We start from the raw sequence: 6,819 nt of genomic DNA, 5'->3' as shown, positions 1-6,819 counted from the left end.
GAGCCGTGGCCGCGCGCCTCCGTCGGCGCCCCGCCTCCAGCCGTTGCCCGCGCCCGCCGCCGGCCGGATCCGGCCGGATCTGGTCCGGGGCCACCTCCTCGGTGCTTCCCCGACCTCGCCGGAGACTCCCTCGACTCCAACTCCGGCGACCTCCCCGGCGGTCCTCGAAATCCGCGCAATCCCGAGGTTGACCCCGTAATCCATTAAGTCCCAGATTTTTGACATAATCATGCCATGTTTGGCCTGCTGTATCTCTGCATCCGTAGCTCCGTTTCGTGCGTGTAATATGTCAAATTGTTCGCCTCGACAAGTACTTCATTTCATTCCATTGCATCATATTCATTTGAGCTCATCTTGATGCCCGAAATGCTGTTGGAAGAGTGCATGTTGATGTTAATCTGCTGGAACTGTTATAACATGCTCATTTGTCATTTTTGCCATGATTGATGTGTGCATCCTATGAGTATGAGCTCTACATGTGTTTTGATCTATGCCATGCCATCTTTCTAGTGGTGCCAACCATGTATTTTTGTGAGTTGTGTGCTGAGTGCATCGAGCTTGTTAAGTAGGGTACTTGCTGTTGCTGTTTTCCTGACAGATTCTGTTATATTTTGTTGCTATGTAAACATGTTGCTACTAATCATTCTATGCATAATCTGGAGATGTTCTATAAACATGTTTTGATCTACATGTCTTGCTCTATCCATTCATGCCCTTGGTTGCAATTATAGCCTGCTGTAGCTTGTTGTTATCTTGCTCCAAAGTTTGCTAAATGATGTTGCTGTCAGCCTGTTAACATTAAGTTCACTTGTTCCCATGTGTTTTGCTAGTGTTCCATGCACCCTATGACCTTTGTCTTGACATGCTTAGCTTCGTAAACATGCCTTCTTACTGTTGGTTGCCTTTCCATGCCATGTATTGCTCTGTGGTGAGTGGTTCAAACTCACCAACATGCCTACTTATTGTTGTTCCTGCCATGTATGAATCTGTAATATAACTTGTCATGTTTACATGGGTGCCATCATATTTTCTGTGCCCTTTTGGCTCATGGTCAGTAAGGGACTTTTGATCTATGCAATTAGTAGATTCATGCCATGCCTTTGTTTTCCATGATAAGTTCCTGTAACATGTTGTTTGATAGCTCTAAACATTGCAACCTGATGTTATTTCTGCCAAGTCTGAAACTGTTATTATTTGCAATATCTCCACGTCTTTTTGAGCATGTTCTAGTGATTTCTGGAGATAGCTCAGTGTTCATGTTTTGTTATGCTTTACCTGTACTTCATTCCCATGCCTTTTGTTATTACGTTGAGATGCTGTAGCTTGTTGTTTTGATGCTTGTAAGATGCCTAGTTGCTGTTATGGACAGATTGTTGTTATGACTTGTATAGTGTGTGTGTGTGTGTTGCACCGTTGCTCCGTTTTGAGTGTGCTCTATATGAAACTTGATTGATTTTGCATGTAGTTTCATATTATCATGTTGCATCCTTGTTTTGAGGTGTTTGCTTGATGTTTGGGTGCATTTTGCATCAATGCCATGCTTAACTTGTTTTGCTCATATCTTCTAGGTCGTAGCTCCGAATCTAATGAACTTTATATGTAACTTGACTAGAATCTCGTGTAGATCATCGTGGTGCATCTTAACTTGCTGTTTAACAACTTCAACTTAAGGTTTGTTCAGATCTGGACCAATTTCGAAATATGCATATGAGGACTTACCGGAATTGTTATATGTTGTTCCCGGCCTCATTTAAACTTGCTTTGATGTGTTGTTCTTGTTTGCATCATCTCTTGCCATGAGTAGCTTCATGTAGTTATGTCATGCATCATGCTTGTTGTGCATCATGCCTTGTCTATATGTGGGGTGTTTACCATGTTGTGTGCTTCTTCTCGATAGTTCCCGTTTCGTTGCGATCGTGAGGATGTGTTCTCTACGTGTGGTTCGTCTTCGTGGCTTCATCTTCTTCACGGACTCGTTCTTCTTCCTTGCGGGATTTCAGGCAAGATGACTGCTACCCTGGATCTCACTACTATCATTGCTATGCTAGTTGCTTCGTTCTATCGCTATGCTGCGCTACCTATTACCTGTTTATCCAGCCATCCCATATTGCCATGAACCTCTAACCTTTGACATCTTTCCTATGCAAACCATTGTTTGGCTATGTTACCGCTTTTGCTCAGCCCCTCTTATAGCGTTGCTAGTTGCAGGTGAAGTTGAAGATTTCTCCATGGTGGACAGGGTATATGTTGGGATATCACAATATCTCTTATTTTATTAATGCATCTATATACTTGGTAAAGGGTGGAAGGCTCGGCCTTATGCCTGGTGTTTTGTTCCACTCTTGCCGCCCTAGTTTCCGTCGTACCGGTGTTATGTTCCCGGATCTTGCGTTCCTAACGCGGTCGGGTGATTTATGGGACCCCCTTGACAGTTCGCTTTGAATAAAACTTGTCCAGCAAGGCCCAACCTTGGTTTTACCATTTGCCTCACCACCACCTACTTTTTCCCTTGGGAGTCGCTCTCTCGAGGGTCATCTTTATTTTAGCCCCCCCCCCCGGGCCAGTGCTTGTCTAAGTGCTGGTCCGAACCGAGTAGACTGCGGGGCCCCCTCGGGGCAACTCAAGGTCTGGTTTTACTCGTAGGATGTCTCATCCGGGTATGCCCTGAGAACGGGATATGTGCAGCTCCTATCGGGATTGTCGGCGCATCGGGCGGCTTTGCTGGTCTTGTTTTACCATTGTCGAAATGTCTTGTAAACCGGGATTCCGAGACTGATCGGGTCTTCCTGGGAGAAGGTCTATTCCTTCGTTGATCGCGAGAGCTTGTCATGGGCTAAGTTGGGACACCCCTGCAGGGTATAAACTTTCGAGAGCCGTGCCCGCGGTTATGTGGCAGATGGGAATTTGTTAATGTCCGGTTGTAGATAACTTGACACCTGATCCGAATTAAAACGCATCAACCGCGTGTGTAGCCGTGATGGTCTCTTCTCGGCGGAGTCCGAAAAGTGAACACGGTTTATGTGTTATGTTTGACGTAAGTAGGTGTTCAGGATCACCTCTTGATCATTGCTAGCTTCACGACCGTTCCTTTGCTTCTCTTCTCGCTCTCATTTGCGTATGTTAGCCACCATATCATGCTTAGACGCTGCTGCGACCTCACCACTTTACCCCTTCCTTTCCCATTAAGCTTTGCTAGTCTTGATACCCATGGTAATGGGATTGCTGAGTCCTCATGGCTCACAGATTACTACAACAACAGTTGCAGGTACAGGTTATGCGATGATCATGACGCGAGAGCGATGTTTGATTGTTTGGAGTTCTTCTTCTGCTTCTTCTTCGATCAGGGGATAGGTTTCAGGTCGGCAGCCTGGGCTAGCAGGGTGGATATTGTTTGAGTTTCTGTTTATGATTCATCCGTAGTCGGATGTTGTTCTTGTATGTTGTATTCATGTGACATTGTATGTATTGGATGTATCCCCATCTATTATGTAATGTTGATGTAATGATATCCACCTTGCAAAAGTGTTCCAATATGCGGGTCTATCCTTGGTGGGACCTTCGAGTTCCTTTTGGATAGGGTCGCATATTGAGCGTGACAAGTTGGTATCAGAGCCTCGACCGACCCTAGGAGCCCCCTTGATTGATCGTGTAGTTTGGCCGTTGTTGAGTCTAGAAAAAAACTGTTTTTTGAGTCTAGTTATATGGGAGAGTAGGAATTCTTTTTACTCCTCAGTCCCTTCGTCGCTCTGGTGAGGAATCTTGACGTAGGTGTTTTGAACTACTCCTCTTCCCTTCAATTTTTTCCTTAGGATCACGTGGTTAGTTTCGCGAGTTGTCCATCCTCTTTTATCCGGTGCATTTCTCGTCAAGTCGACTCGAGCCTCTTCATCTTTGCCAAGATCAATCCTCAGCTCTTTTGATCGATGTTGTTTCCCTGTCCGAAGTTGTCCTTGTTTTTCCCACCCGCCCACCCCTTTTTCTCCTTGGAACCGGAGTCCGTAATCGAGTATCCATCCTACTCGTGTGAAGTCTTTGCTTTCTTTACTCAAATATTTCAACCTGTGTTTTCTCTTCAAGATATTCGTCGGTTTCCCCTTCCAAGTTTCCTTTCTTTTTCCCGCCCTCCCACCCTCTTCTTCCCGGAGTTTGAGTCTCTTTCGACCATCAATTTCATTCATGCGGAGCCTCTTCAGTCTTTCATCAATTATTTCAACCGGTGATTTCTCATCTCGTTTGTCATTCTTCATCTCTTTTTCTTTTCCGGTGGTTTCAATTCAAGTTTTTCGGGTTGATCATATTCTTTTCCTCGAAGTGTTTTCCTCGCTCGTTCGCCTCCCGCCAGTTTATCCTTCCGGAGTGTTCAAGACATCTCAGGAGATTCGTCTGTGTTCAAATTAATTCGAGGTTGTCACCTCATTCAAATATTTCAATCATTCCCGTGCATCATATATCTTTTCAACAATCCTTTCCAACGGTGTTTCTTTTAGTGGGCCCTAACCCACAGGTCTTTTCCCAGGATCTTACCTGACTCTTCTAATTATTCCGGAGCCATTCTCAATTCTGTTCAAGTCTGACGTAAGTATGATTTCATCAGTCGCATGCCTTTTCCAAGATCGATTTCAAATCATTTTCATTGTTGGCTCAACCCCCTTCGCTTTCCATTCTCCCGGACTACCTCAGTAATTTTGGTGGTTTTTCTCGTCGTCATTTGAAGATCGAAGAAGAGTTTTTCCTCTAAATCTTGTCCATTCTCCCGGAGATTCGCGGTGCTAGCTCGATGTTATCCTATCAAATTGTTTCCAGTCGTGCAATTCTTTTTCATCCATCCGGAGTATTTAAGGAGTTACTTTCTCTCTCGATCATCCGGAGGTCATCTTTTCGGAAGATTTCTTCGTTCTAAGTTTTCAGTTTCGGTCGTCTCTATATTCTCCAGGTGCTTCGTTCAAGTATTCTTCAACCAGTTCGCGATTCCGCCATTATCTTGTCTTTTTATTCCTCAAGTATCTTTGTGCTTTTCTAATTCTTCCCGTTGATTAAGTCTCTTTCATCAGTCATTTTTGAATTCTCACGGTGGTTCTTTCAGAGTCTTTTCCTTATTTATCATATTAATCCATTCATTCGTTTCAATCCTACCGGTGGTTCATGAAGACCTTCCCAAGTTTGCGATATGTCACTTCTCAATTCTTTTTCAAGAAGAATAAGTAATATGTAAATCCATTGCTTGTCATCAATTTAATTTGATGAAGGATAAGCATACAATAAATCTTATTCTTATTTCATCCAAGCGAGTAATCCCTTCCTTCGGAGTTTGTTCATGGTGAATAAAGTCTAGTTCCAAGTGTTTTCTTTCCGGAGTTCAAATGTCCTCGGCCATCTCGTCGGAACCCCATCTAAATCATCGCAATGCTCATCTTATTCTTTCATCCTTCATTTTATCCCGTCATTCTTTTGTTACCGGAGTTCTTCATGGTGGTTCTTCATGATTTAATCTTTTCATCAAGTGTTCATCAAGATTCTTGTTGATGGAGTTCAAGTATCTTTTCTTCTCACGTCTCAAAGTGCAATTAATTCTCCATATCCTTTTGAAGTGGAGTTTTGCATTTCTTCGTTCTTCTCAGCCATTCAATCTTTTCCGCTTGTGGTCGGAGATCACCTCATAATTTTGAGACGCTATCTATAAGTCCACAACAAGCCTATTCTTTTCGTTGTTGTTTTTCTCAACAACTCCGTTCAATCCTCCCTTCTAAGTTCTTTTCAAATTTTTTCAATTCCTTCCGGAGGTTTTGTGTCATGTCTTCATCAAGTACCATTCCATCCTCTCGAGCTCGTGTTCTATTCCCCCATGTTTGAGCCAGAGTGCTACCTAAATCCTTTCAGTCTTATTCGTTTCTAACTCGTTCTAACCGGAGTTGTTTCATAGTCTATCTGATGTCGTGAGCTTTCGATTCTTGTCATTCTCGCCGTTCCTCTCTTTTTCTCGAGTGCTCTCGATTCTTTACTTCTTCTCTTGAGTTTCTTCTTTTACCTCATCCCTTTTCCCTTCCGTCTCGGTCCTAAGATCTCAGGACGAGATCTCTTGTTAGTGGAGGAGTGTTGTAACGCCCCGGATTCGATGCGCCAGGTGTCTGCCAGTTATTCGTCGTTGTTGCCATGTCTTTTGCTTGCGTGTTGCACTTTGCCATGTCATCATATGCATTTCATATCATGTCATCATGTGCATTTCATTTTGCATACGTGTTCGTCTCATGCATCCGAGCATTTTTCCCATTGTCCGTTTTGCAATCCGGCACTCCTATGTCCTCCGGCGCCCCCTTTTACCTCTTCTCATGTGCGGGCGTTAAACTTTCTCGGAATGGCCCGAGGTTTGCCAAGCGGTCTTGGTATAGCACCGGTAGACCGCCTGTCAAGTTTCGTGCCATTTGAAGGTCGTTTGATACTCCAACGGTTAACCGGGTAACCGTAAAGCCCTCTTTGACTTGCAGCCCAACACCCCTTCCAAAGTGGCCCAAAACCCAGCAAACTCCCCTCTATGCTCTCGGTCGTTCGATCACGACCGCGTGGCCGAAAACCGCTCCTCATTTGGACACTCCTAGCTCCTTCTACCTATATATACACCTCCCCCTCCGAATTTTCGGGTCCAAACCCTAGCCTCTTCCACCTCCGCGCGCCGGACATGTCCGCCCGCCGCCGGACACGTCCAGCCGCCGCGCCGGACGAATCGCAGAGCGCCACGTGGCCCCGGCCACCGCGCGCCGCCCGCGGCCCGCCAGGCCCGCCGCCGGCCCCCGCGCGGCCCGCGCGCCCGGCGCCCCTCCGCGC

The sequence above is a fragment of the Triticum aestivum genome, chromosome 2B (genome assembly GCF_018294505.1).
Source record: "Triticum aestivum cultivar Chinese Spring chromosome 2B, IWGSC CS RefSeq v2.1, whole genome shotgun sequence".
NCBI lineage: Eukaryota > Viridiplantae > Streptophyta > Magnoliopsida > Poales > Poaceae > Triticum > Triticum aestivum.
This window is presented reverse-complemented; position numbering follows the sequence as displayed.